A 13988-nucleotide genomic window follows, 5' to 3' on the forward strand; every position below is an offset into this window, starting at 1 on the left:
GAATGGCTCTAATGTTCGCTAGCAGTTATGCTAAGATTTTTAACTATGCTAACCATGCTACTTAGCTAATGTTTTATAGCAGTGCTAGCAATGCTAACCTGCTAACCATGCTACTTAGCTAACGTTTTCTAGCAGTTTAATGAATGTTGATATTCAAATAGTTTAATGGCTGTGCATAGGTAGATATTTGACGATAACTGAAAGTTTGAACGGCTCTAATGTTTGCTAGCAGTTATGCTAAGATTTTTAATTCTGTTAACCATGCTACTTAGCTAATGTTTTATAGCAGTGCTAGCATGCTAACCATGTTACTTAGCTAACTTAACTAACATTTTCTAGCAGTTTTACTAAACATGCTAACTATGCTAACAATGTTAGCATGCTAACTATGTTAACCATGTTACTTAGCTAACTTAGCTAATAATTTTAGCAGTTATGCTAACTATGTTAACTAGCATGTTAACTATGCTAACCATGTTACTTAGTTAACCTAGCTAATCATTTTTAGCAGTTTTGCTAAAAATGTTAACTATGCTAACCATGTTACTTAGTTAACCTAGCTAATCATTTTTAGCAGTTTTGTTAAAAATGCTAACTAGCATGCTAACATGCTAGCATGCTAACTATGCTAACCATGTGACTTAGCTAACTTAGCTAATCATTTTTAGTAATTTTGCTAAAAATGCTAACTAGCATGTTAACATGCTAGCATGCTAACTATGCTAACCATGTGACTTAGCTAACTTAGCTAATCATTTTTAGTAATTTTGCTAAAAATGCTAACTAGCATGCTAACTTGCTAGCATGCTAACTATGTTAACCATGTGACTTAGCTAATCATTTTTAGCAGTTTTGCTAAAAATGCTAACTAACATGCTAGCATGTTAACTACGCTAACCATGTGACTTAGCTAACTTAGCTAATCATTTTTAGTAATTTTGCTAAAAATGCTAACTAGCATGGTAGCATGCTAACTTGCTAGCATGCTAACTATGTTAACCATGTGACTTAGCTAATCATTTTTAGCAGTTTTGCTAAAAATGCTAACTAGCATGCTAACATGCTAGCATGCTAACTTGCTAGCATGCTAACTATGTTAACCATGTGACTTAGCTAATCATTTTTAGCAGTTTTGCTAAAAATGCTAACTAGCATGCTAACATGCTAACTATGCTAACCATGTGACTTAGCTAACTTAGCTAATCATTTTTAGTAATTTTGCTAAAAATGCTAACTAGCATGCTAACATGCTAGCATGCTAACTTGCTAGCATGCTAACTATGCTAACCATGCTAACTAGCTACAGTGGGTAGGAGTCATAGTTGATGACAAGTAACAGTTACAATGGCTAAACAGTTAAAAAGTTCAGTAGTTTAAAGGGTTAAATTGTTTAACAGTGAAATATTGTAGTGAGGACTTTTATTTTGAAACAGTTTTTGGCAGAGGAAGTAGTTTAACAGGATGTGTAGTCTTAATAGGGCCAGTTTGTATGCTTAAAGCCTGAGACTGGCAGTTGAGATCCAGGTGGCCTGAACACCTGCCATAGGATTCTAATTGCTTAATGGCCGTATTATGATGTCATAATCGGCAATGTTAAGTCTATGGGGATTTTTAAAAAGTTTTTCTTTAATAGTTTAAAAAGTATAAAAGTTTCAAAGTTGAAAAGAGATAGCAACCCGATCTGTTTGAAGACCTACGTTACAAAGTTTGAATGAAGTTTCTAAGTTAAACTGTTCAAGAGAAATTGCGTCTAGAAAAAGTGGTAAGCGGAATAATAATAAGAAGAAGAAGAAGAAGCCTAGGAAGAACAGTACAGTGCATTTTCATGCACTGTAATAAAAGGAAATAATAGTAAAAAAAAAAACAGGATCAAGCTTTTATTTTTCTGCAGATGGGTCATTCAATGTGAAATCAACCGGTGCCTCCACTCGGCCCCCTAACATTTTCTTTATTTAGATAGATAGATAGATAGATAGATAGACAGATAGATACTTTATTGATCCCCAAGGGGAAATTCAGGCTGATATTGTGTGTATTTACTGATATTGTGTGCCTCTACATCTCGAAGGACGCAAAGTTATTCCTAATTCTGAGTATTTCTATGGAATGTTGTTTTTACCACAATTTCAGAAAAGTGGCCGTATGCCATTTTGGCAACCTGCCTTATCTCAGTGCCTAGCTACTTCAGAGTCAATCATGAATTTTGGTGTGCAAACAGTTCACACGTTACAGTGTCATTCATGACACTTGACAACTGTCATCTGTCACACCTGTCAAATGGTGATGGCCTACACTTGGGGGAAATAATAACAAATGTCCCAGAAATCAGCAACCAAAATGGTCAGGTGCTATGTGGTTGAAAATGTATTATCACCCGGAGAGAAGAAATAATCTTTTCTGATTGGCTGGTGGGGTGGCTATTAATTCTGAATAACAGGACACCGTTCCATATCAATGCTTATGAATGGTAACTATAACAACCATAGTAGGACGACGGTTGCAGCGCTCTAGAATCTTTGGTTGCAGGCTTCGCAACAATGGAATCAACTGTAAACAAGCTGTCCATACTATCGCTGTTATAGGGCCAACGAAAGTTGTACAACAAGCTGAACTAGTGAGCTTCTTTTTAAACGTATGATAAGCGGGATAACGGCCTTCGAGGTGTGTCCAGTTATACGGAAGTAATGGACTCAGGCGGAGGCAACTCCCCTCCGCTGCGCGTCGGGGAGTTTTTTGGCCCTCGCCCTCGTCCATTAATTCCGCGTATGGACCCTTTCAACAAGGTAAACAAAAACAATGCTTGAACATTCTATATGGGCCCCTGCATTAAGATAACATATGAAATGTTAAAAAGGAAGTCTTGTGGGGCCAATTATGATGCTGATAATGGAACTCTCTTGAAAGGGTCTATAACAGGACACCTTGCTAGGCGGAGCTAAGCGGAACGAAATTCATCTGGCTAGGGTCAGGTTAGCCTAGCTTAGGCTACTTATGATAGCCTACAGATATTGCTGGCCACATATAGCCTACATTTGGAATGGTTAACCCCCTTCTAGCTGGACTAGTTTGGACATCCATAAAATTCTGAAGAAGGCTCATAGAGACTTCAATTCTTGTAGATGACCTCATAAGGTGCCTTTAAGCTTAAGAAAAAGGTCATTTTATGCTGTTTGAAAAAAGGGGTTCTAAATTTGAGAAAACGTTTTCCAAGAAAAGGAAAGGTTTTCCAAAATTGCCTCTTTTCAGGGTGAGCCTAGATGAACCTGTTATCAAATTTGAATTTGCTCTGCAGATCTGTCTGGAAAGGATCCCATTGATACCCCTTTCCAAAGTTCCTGTTTTACAACTTCCAGGGGCTTAACCAGTAGGGCTGAACGATTTATTGCATTTGCGATAATATCGCGATATGATGAAACACGATTTTCAAACCACAAAGGCTGCGATTTGTAATATGTGACGTCACCAAAACGCATTTATACTTGCGCTTGCGCCACCGACTCTTCTCACCGACCACTGAAGAAGCAAAAAACGTAAACAAGAGGACCAGCTAACAGTGTCAAGAAAGGTCTGATCAGTAGAGCTACTTTGGTTAAAAATAAACCTCTTCATTACCTTTTGCCCAAACCTGCCATGTCCCTGGTTCTAGTTCATAATTCCCCTGTGCTGCTACTCTGGCTGGTAACTTCATTCACTTGTCCAGCTGACGATTAAAACTCCACGACTGTTTAGGCTGCACAGCAGCCATTCACCTGTGCACTGGGGACTTTGTTTACTAGAGTACAGTGACAGTGGGTGCATTTACGATATCCAAGGGGGTTGGCGGCACAAACATTTCATCTCACAGGTAATGAATTGATGCATAATGTTATCCGCAAGTAGTTGACACAGCTAACCACCAAAAACCCAGCTGTTCTAAAGTTAGCTTACCAGCTAAGGCTCTAGGCTACATACATGCTGCTAACTGCTGATAACTTTGCCTGTTTAAAGAGTTTTGTCTCCGCGATTGGCTTTGTTGTGATATGAACAAGTTAATTTGCATGCATGCATATTGCGCTGCGGTGTTGATGATGCTAACCTTTAGTTAACACCGAGCCGAACGGTCATTCGGCCGCATTTATTTGCGCTACAACAATTTACAGTAGTTTGTTCCGATTCACGTGCAAGTAGCCTACAGAGGAGAGGAGCGGGTCTGTGTGTGTGTGTGTGTCTGTGCGTGCGCGCGCGCGCGTGTATGGAGAGCACAGGACAATGAGAAGCCGTGTCAGTGCCACTGTTAACTAACGAAAGAAGGTCATATCTACATGAAATAGAAACAAAATAAAAACGAATCAGAACCATTAAATGTATACAAGGCTGGAAGTTCAACAAATATAGGTCTACTAATGTGATTAAAATAGTTAAATAAAACATATTTCATTCATCAATCTTATTCAATGACCTAATGCCATCATAACATAGGCCTGGGCTCCAGGAAAGAACAGTTTATGTTTAACGTATCTATTATTTTGTGTTGGTCATACTATAGAATAATATATTGCCTGTCTTTGTTGAATAAGACAGAAGATAAAGAGCTTAAAAATAATCGCATATCGCATGGCAATCGCAATATTGGTGAGAAAAATCGCAATTAGATTTTTTTCCAAAATCGTTCACCCCTATTAACCAGTAGTGAGATTAAACTTTAATTGGTGCATTAAACTTGTTTCAGAAGTGCAGCAAACATCTTTCTTGTAAAACATCATGGATTTGACTTTTGGATTCATTTATTTTTTATATAGAAACATGAAGGCTATGGCATGCAGTAAATGCATTTGGCATGCAATAAAGGTAATAAAATGAATATTAACTAATATTTGTCAGGCCGTGTCACATGGCTATCAGACCCTGTCACAGAGCAGTGATTGGGCTGTGACAGGCCTGATGTGACAGGGCCTGACAGTCAGTCATTTTAACTGCTATTTCTCTTCCTGTGAACATTCTAGAATCAAAACTGTTTGCATGTGAGCAGGAATTTTAGTACTCTTAAACATGTTTTAGATATACATATAAAACAATTTCATTCTTTTCGATATTTTAGTGTGACAGGGCATGATCCATTAGCTCATCGACATGAAATAAAGCAGGCACAAAAGAGTTTGAAATCAAATAATTTGATGAGAGGACTTACCCTTGATCAATGTCAGCTGTCAAATGATGTCACTGCCTCTGAGTCGTAATTTACAGGGATGTTTTAATCTCAATACTCATTTTAATCAGTTAGGGGAGAGTGGGGTGAGTTGTGCCAGTTTTTACTTAAAGTGACTTTAAAGGGAGGCCATGATATAGCAATGCTTCCAACTACAATATGAACATATATTTCAGGATGTGGTGCATCTCTGGGAACAATCACTTTCGATCTGAAATATAGTATTTAAGAGATATAGCTTTCTGAAAAAAAGTGGTTTTCGGGGTAAGTTGTGCCTTTGAAGAGAATGCATTGGGGTAAATTGTGCCATAGATTATTGAAGTAAAACAGTATATTTTGATCTCAGACACTGTAATGCTTTATAAAAGCTAGACAAATTCAATACAAAATTACTCATTTAAGGTTTATTTAAAGTTATTTTACAACATCAAAAGCCAGTTTTCTACAAGCCTATTGCGCCACATGAGCACATCAAAGGTCATTTTCCGTTGTCACACCATTTCATCCATGTTGTAGATCTTGTGTGGAGGGAAGTCATACCTGAAATGAGATTAAAGTTTTGTTGATCAGAGAAGTTTACAGCAGATTTAGGTGGTTGGATGTGGTTGTGTAGATGTCAACTCTGCTACTACCTAGAGATGATGTTCCCCCTCTCCTTCCCAGGCTTCCTGGTCAGTGTGTGTGTGTGAGAGAGAGAGAGGGAGAGAGAGTATGTGTGTGTGAGAGAGAGAGACAGAGAGAGAGAGAGAGAGAGTCCTGTACAGGAGTGTCTTTCTGGGGCTGACATGTCAAAGCCATATGATTACCTGTCCATCACTTTAGGTTATCAAATAACTCCCCCACGTTGTGCCTATTAATGGCAGTAGCTCTACCAACAGAGGTTGCTTCAGAAGTGCGGCATGACAAATGACGGCGTGCTTTAAAGGCTCCAAACCAATCACATCCTAGAAAATATTAAAAGTTTATTAGTATTATTAGCATATCTCTTAAATTGTCCCTTATTGAGCCCTTGAGTCCCTTGTGTTTAGATAAGTTGAAGCTATACGCTCTAAATAAGTACCCAATTTTGCTTCTCTTATCTGCATGAGCATTCCTGGGAAATAATTGTTAAACTTCCCTTTTACTTTTTTCCCTTTTTATTAATAAATGCACATAACCAAACCTGCTTTTTCCTCTCTGATCCAGCTGGCAGGGATATCGATGTCATTTCTTTTTGCGTACTCAAGAGCAAGTTCACAGCATTTCATGGGACTTAGACCGTGAAACATTACTGCTAGTGCCTTTATATGTTCTGCCAGCTCCTTCTCCAAACATTATGCCCTGCCTGTCTTCCTCTTATAACTCTGTAGCATGATGGTATATTTCTATTTTTGGTTTAAAATTAAGACTGTCACATAGTTTTAGTGATAAAATGTAAGGATAAAATGCACAATTACAATAAAATAATATGTTTAAAACATTATTTATGGGGGTGAGTTGTGTCACTGGCACAACTTAACCCAGGCCCTTTGGCACAAATCACTCCAACCCCACCATTTTGGAAAAAATGCATCATCCATCAGATTTGAGCTAACATCATGCTAGCTGTATAGACTCATAATGTAGCTTACCAAAGCACTAACATGTGTGAACTCTTTTCAAACTTGTCTATAACTGTTTTGACACAATCAAAAAAACATGATCATAGAAATTTTACTTTGAAAGGCAAAAAACAGTTTTTTCAACTTAAATGTGCTTACCTGTCATGCAATGAGGCTCTCTTCTTTGCAGGATGAGTGAAATGGCTGTGTCTTCAAAAATGTGTGGTCACATGACCAATTTTTTCTATGGTTCCCTAGAAATAGGGGGTGGCACAACTTCCCCACTGGCACCAATCACCCCACTCTCCCCTACTCAGTTTTAATACTCATTTGTATTTTTTATCTGTCCAACTCTTTGCATGCACTGGTATTTCCTTCAGGACATGCATCTCTAGTCCATTCTATTATCACACTTATGGAGACAGTGACAAGATGACATGGAACCCATTACAGAGTTCACACTTCCTTGTCTTCCTTGATAGACTCTATCTGTGTTTTTGTTTTTCCATTTGAAATACAAGATTTATACACAAACAAACTAGAAAACAACAGAACAAGCCATATGTCTTGCAAGGACAGGATTGCACAGCAAATTATTCTGCAGTCTTCTGCTTCAAAATTTCCTTTGGAAACACAGTGGCCTAACTGTTGTGATAAAATGATATATGGCATCTCTCCAACTCCTGGTGGTCTTCAAATTAAATGAACCAATGAATTTAAATATTGAAATAAACAATGAAGAATTATGTTATTGATACTTCAGTTGTGTATGAAGTATAACACATTAGGTAAATCCCCATTTTTGCTTGTTTCTGGGATGAATTTACTCAACTGTTATGCCTTCTCACAACTGGTCACTAGGAGGTGCAAGCAAACAAGTTCACTGTGCACCCTTACTTTGATGTGTGGTACAGAGCCTTTAAACACCCTAGAAAACCTTATACAGTATATATTTTTTTTTTTTGCCGAAAACTATGTGGCTTCAGCACAGTCAGCAAACCTGCAGAGCATACAGAGTATACCAGTCCTTTTCTCGTGATTTTTAAACCTTTTATTCCCCCAAATTTACTTAGTTGGTTAAGGACACCTTATGTGGTGTGACAAACTCAGAACACATATTTCTAACATATTTCAGATATTTGGCAGCTGAGAAATAGCCCTCCTTTTTGAAAGTGTGTCAAAGTCCAATTTGTGTTCTACTTATGATCTCAAAATACTCAGTTTTTCTTCTCAATCTACACTTATCTCATCTTATTTATCCTAAGGGTCACATAAAAACATCCCCATAGCATGATGCTTCTACCACCATGTATGACTATAGGGATGGTTAATGAGGCGATGCTCAGTACCTTACTCCTCCGACACTATAGGATTTCACTTCTCATAACGATTTAAAATAATACATTTTTTGTATATCTTTTCAAACTAATGTTTACAAAGTGCTTTACAGAAAACAGCATTCCCTCATGGTCCCTCATGGTCTGAGAGTTACAGTAATAAAGGTGCTTTCTGGCAACTCCCAGTTGGCTTTCTTCAGCTGTTGGCTGGTATGGCTTTCGTCTGACCTAATCCGTGGAGTGCTGTGATGGTTGTCCATGTGGTTCTCCCACCACCATAAAGGAACTTTTGATCTTATAGACTCTTGTTTTTACATAGGACAGTGAAGAGATATCAGGAAATGAGTTTGGGAGAGAGAGATGGGGTGTGGGTTTGGGTAATGACCTCAGGTAAGACTGAAACCCTAGGTTCCCACCCATGGTATGGGTAGCTACTCCCCCAAACCACCATTGGGTTCTTGGATCCAAGATCCTCATTCAATTATTCAGTTTGGGTGGGTTGCCAATTGGTGGTTTGGAGTTTTGGGCACTTTCAATTCTGCAGAGATTTTCTTATACCCTTCCCCAGATCTATGGCTTCACAAAATCCTGCCTCTCCGATCTATGGCCAATTCTCTCAACCTCATGGCTTGATTTTCACTCTGGCGTACATCATCAACTGTGGGACCTTAATTCCTGTTCATTTTAGTTAGAAAAAAGTGGACTCCAATCAAACTGGACGTTGTAGAAGCATCTCAAGGACCATTGATCGGATGTAGAGCTCAGTTGCAGGGGTCTGAATAATTAAATATTTTATTTTATTTAATAAAAATCAATGACCATTGTCACTGTAGAGTATTGTGTGTAGATTGTTAAGAAATAATTCAGTTGCGTGTATTTGAAAAAGAATCTGAAACAAAAAAGTCGAAACCTCAAAAGAGTCTGAAAACTTTCTGAATAGACTATAGCAGCAATGCTTTTCCTTTCCAGTTGACCTCCTTTTCCTTGCAGCCCCTGTAAATACAGCCCTCACGAAGTATCATAATACTGAAGTCCTTTCCCAAGGATAGGTCCCTTTCTGTGTGACACACACTTCAGGCGGTCTTGCTGTTGGGTATAAATTCTCTTGAGACCAGATGTGCTTAGAGCTCTACTGTACCATGACAATTAGGGCAGTGCTTTAAACCCTGCTGTGCTTGTCTGGGACTGAGAGGGACTCTGCTTGGGGCAGTGGTAGGCTACTGATGCAGAATAACAGCATTTTGCACACAGCACAAAGTAGCATTGAATGTCTCTCTCAAAAACAGGTGCATCAGGCCATCTGTGAGTATGACCAGCAGCATTGGATGGTTAAATGAACTGTCTTCTTGTCAGCACCTGCATCAATGTCTATATCTCAATTGACTGTTAAGGTCCAAACAGTAAAGCTGCTAGATCACTATTTGCTCAGATTTTTCTCAAGTGAGCCATCTGATGCAAGCTTACATAATCTACAGACCATGTAGATTTCCCCCCCCTAAATTGTATCAAAATTATGCATCAAATCAATTTGATGTTAAGGTGAACAGTCAAACTTCACTGTAAAAAATGCTGGCTCTAATATAACCCAAGTTATTTATCAACCAATGACCCCCAGCTTTACAGTTTTTTTCAACTGCTTACTTTGCTTGTCACACAATTTTCTAAGCATGTCGTCTAAACATCATAACCCCACACCAAATCTGCAAAACCATACACTAATTCTCAGTGTTTGACTCAGTTTTCAATTTACTAAAACACATTTTGCAAAACACCACACACAATTTTCTACTTAACACAAAAAAATCTAACAGGAAGTAACTTGATTTCATTTTTCAAACACAACCCATCAAAATGCCACACTAAATCACCAGTGCTTCACTCTCTCTCTTCACATGTGTAAACACTCATTACTTTACTGAACACCATCCAATCATTGCCTTAGGATATAGGCCTATGAATAGATATACTCTATATGGACCCTTTCAATCTGCTCCTAGAGGATTTGCGGTTGAAATGTTCAGAACCAACGCAGATACTTTGAAACAAAAATTACAGTAATCTGACTTTAGCTTACAGTAATGTTCTACAAAAAGTTGACTTTATGTAAAACTTGTATTTTTTACTCTATTTTTGTTTCTCCCCAAGTTACCATTAGCTCAATATTTTTTTTCTACACACACAGAGAGACAGACAGACACACACACACACACAACACACACATACACATACACACACACACACACACATACACACACACACACACACACACTTTTCTTTGGAAGAAACAAAGCAATTTGATAGTAGTCAGTCATTTCCGTCAAAATCAGCTTTTTCAAAACTCCATGTAAATCTGGTGGTCATTGTATTTTGCTTTGTTTTGTATTTGTATTTGTTTGTATTCGCAACAGCAAATTATTTGGGAAAAATAACTATTTTTGGTTTCAATATTGCTTGCATCTTTACTGTATATTTCAACTTCTCTCTGTAGATACCATAACTTTCACTCTTCTATGGAAATACATAAAGTCTATGAAAGAAAGAAGAGCTTTAGGTTTTGAGCTGTGTACAGTAATATGTATCCAAAATGTCATATTACTGTAAGACAAAAGTGTTTATAATGTGAGGCAAATGTTTGATTTAAACATGTGTTTATGACATTTTGAATGTTGTGTGTCATTTTGCTGGAGATTTGAGGCATTTTGCATTTTGTGTGAACAATTATGGGTTTTGTGTGTGGAGTTTTAAAAAATAGACACAGAGTTTTGAAAACGTGTGTAAACAGTTGTAAAAAACTGTAATGGAGGAATGCTAACAGTCTAGTCTAGTGTAGCTGGTGAGTAAGATTAATGGTTGATAAGTGATAGCAATTTCCCTAGTTACTGGTGATTTAGTGTGGCATTTTGATGGGTTGTGTTTGAAAAACGAAATCAAGTTACTTCCTGTTAGATTTTTGTGTGTTTTTTACAATTGTTTACACACGTTTTCAAAACTCCACACACCAAACCCACAACTGCTTACACAAAATGCAAAATGCCCCAAATCTCCAGCAAAATGACACACAACATTCAAAATGTCAAAAACACATGTTTACAGTTTTTCTCGATCGTTTTGATACCTGTGTCAACTCTGACATCACGTTCTCAAAACAGTTAACACCCGTGTCTGAACAAAAGCACTCTGGACAAAATGACACATTTTGCTTGCAAAATGCTGTTACTCTCTCAAAACACTTAAAACATGCAGCAAAAGCAAATCTTCCCTTCAAACACTAAAACTTGTTGCCAATTCAAAAACACTCTTTAATCAATCATTACACACCGGACAACAAAATGCAAAATCTAGTTCTCAAAATGAGCATTTTTGCTATGTCTGTTCCATTACTTTCTCATTTTTCTGGTATCAGAAAAAAACTGTGAAAAGACAAAATGTGCTGAATAAAAAAATAATTTATTCATTCCTCCCAAGATGTAACTGTCATTGTTATGACATACAGCAAACACCTAGTAAGATACTGTAAATTTCATTGAACTACAACTTTCATCGAAATAGACCTACAGTAAACACCTTTTGTACTGTTTTCTCCACCAAATAGGCAATACAGTACTTTGTCTAAATGTGCATTAGATCCATACTTGCAAATAGCAACACAGAACAGACATCTCTTATGTATAATGAATGATTGCTGATTGAAGAATTGTGCAAAGGAGTTTCACACAGGTGTATCAGAGATTCAGACTTATGCAAGGAATCTATACCACCTGTGAAAAGATGTTTTCCTTTTGTTTAGCATGGGAAAACCAATAGAGTTTGGGGCTTTTGAATGACACCTGTGTTAACTGTTTTGCAAAAGGGTCTGAGAAATGTGTGAACCCAATGAAAATGTGTGAACACATTCGCAAGAGATTACTTCTGCTGTGCAAAGAAATTAGTCATGAAGACCAAGTGGGTTCTAGTTTACTTAAGCAGGTAAAAGCAATCGAGAAAAACTGTAAAGCAAACATTCGCCTCACATTACAAACACTTTTGTCATAATATGACATTTTGGATACATCATGTACACACTGTTGCTCAAAACCTAAAGCTCTTCTGTCTTAGGCTTTCTATATGTATTTCCATACAAGAGTGAAAGTTATGGTATCAACAAAGAAAAGTTGAAATACACAGTAAAAATGCAAGCAATATTGAAACCAAAAATAGTGATTTTTCCCAAATAATTTGCTGTTGTGAATACAGTATTTTACAGCAAACAAGAAAAAAAGCAAAGAAGAATGCAGTGACCACCAGATGTACATGGAGTTTTGAAAACACTGATTTTGTTTTTTTCTCAAGACAAGTGTGTGTGTGTCTGTGTGTGTTTGTGTGGGAGGGGGGGGGGGGTTGTGTACAGTATGTATTCATAGGCCTATAGACCCTTTCAACTGCAGAAACAAACAATTCTACAGTAAGCGTTCCTAAGGCATTTCTGGAGGCACAGAAAAATGTATTGAGCTAATGGTACTGTAACATGGGGACAAACAAAAATAGAGTAAAAAGACAAATTTTACATAAAGTCAACTTTTTGTAGAACATTACTGTAAGCTAAAGTCCGATTACTGTATTTTCTCTATTTGCAAAGTATCTGCATTGGTTCTGAATATTTCAACCGGAAATCCTATAGGAGCAGATTGAAAGGGTCTATACTCTATACCTATATAGAGAGTATATCTATTCATAGACCTATACTAAGGCAATGATTGGATGGTGTTCAGTAAAGTAAAGAGTGTTTGCACATGTGAAGAGAAAGAGTGAAGCACTGGTGATTTAGTGTGGCATTTTGATGGGTTGTGTTTGAAGAACGAAATCAAGTTACTTCCTGTTAGATTTTTGTGTGTTAGGTAGAAAATTGTGTGTGGTGTTTTGCAAAATTTGTTTTAGTCAATTGAAAACTGAGTCAAACACTGAGAATTAGTGTATGGTTTTGCAGATTTGGTGTCGGGTTATGATGTTTGGAGGACATGTTTAGAAAATTGTGTGACAAGCAAAGATTTTGTGTGTAAGCAGTTGAAAAAAACTGTAAGTAGAAAATTGTGTGTGGTGTTTTGCAAAATGTGTTTTAGTAAATTGAAAACTGAGCCAAACATTGAGAAGTAGTGTATGGTTTTGCAGATTTGGTGTGGGGTTATGATGTTTGGAAGACATGTTTAGAAAATTGTGTGACAAGCAAAGATTTAGTGTGTAAGCAGTTGAACAAAACTGTAAGTATCTGCATTGGTTCTGAAATCCTATAGGGCCAGATTGAAAGGGTCCATACCTACATATAGAGTATATCTATTTATAGGCCTATACTAAGACAATGACTGATGGTGTTCTGTAAAGTAATGAGTGTTTACACATGTGAAGAGAGAGAGTGAAGCACTGGTGGTTTAGTGTGGCATTTTGATGGGTTGTGTTTGAAAAATGAAATCAAGTTACTTCCTGTTAGATTTTTGTGTGTTAAGTAGAAAATTGTGTGTGGTGTTTTGCAAAATGTGTTTTAGTAAATTGAAAACTGAGTCAAACATTGAGAATTAGTGTATGGTTTTGCAGATTTGGTGTGGGGTTATGATGTTTGGAAGACATGTTTAGAAAATTGTGTGACAAGCAAAGATTTAGTGTGTAAGCAGTTGAAAAAAACTGTAAGTATCTGCATTGGTTCTGAAATCCTATAGGGCCAGATTGAAAGGGTCCATACCTACATATAGAGTATATCTATTTATAAGACAATGACTGGATGGTGTTCCGTAAAGTAATGAGTGTTGTTTACACATGTGAAGAGAGAGAGTGAAGCACTGGTTTAGTGTGGCATTTTGATGGGTTGTGTTTGAAAAATGAAATCAAGTTACTTCCTGTTAGATTTTTGTGTGTTAA

General features: G+C 37.3%; 1 long non-coding RNA gene across 1 annotated transcript; it reads right to left on the bottom strand.

The window, feature by feature from the left end:
• Positions 1-5462: 5462 nt before the first annotated feature.
• On the bottom strand, positions 5463-7058 carry LOC143110163 (uncharacterized). Its single transcript, XR_012984082.1, has 3 exons — positions 6925-7058; positions 5992-6129; positions 5463-5725 (listed from the first exon to the last, which is right to left on the bottom strand). It is a non-coding gene; the product is annotated as an uncharacterized LOC143110163 (long non-coding RNA).
• Positions 7059-13988: the final 6930 nt, after the last annotated feature.

This window comes from Alosa pseudoharengus, unplaced genomic scaffold (assembly GCF_046254945.1).
Source record: "Alosa pseudoharengus isolate Yale_2024_CS ecotype anadromous, Long Island Sound unplaced genomic scaffold, YU_APseudo_1.1 YU_APseudo_1.1_scf_7, whole genome shotgun sequence".
NCBI classification, from domain to species: domain Eukaryota; kingdom Metazoa; phylum Chordata; class Actinopteri; order Clupeiformes; family Clupeidae; genus Alosa; species Alosa pseudoharengus.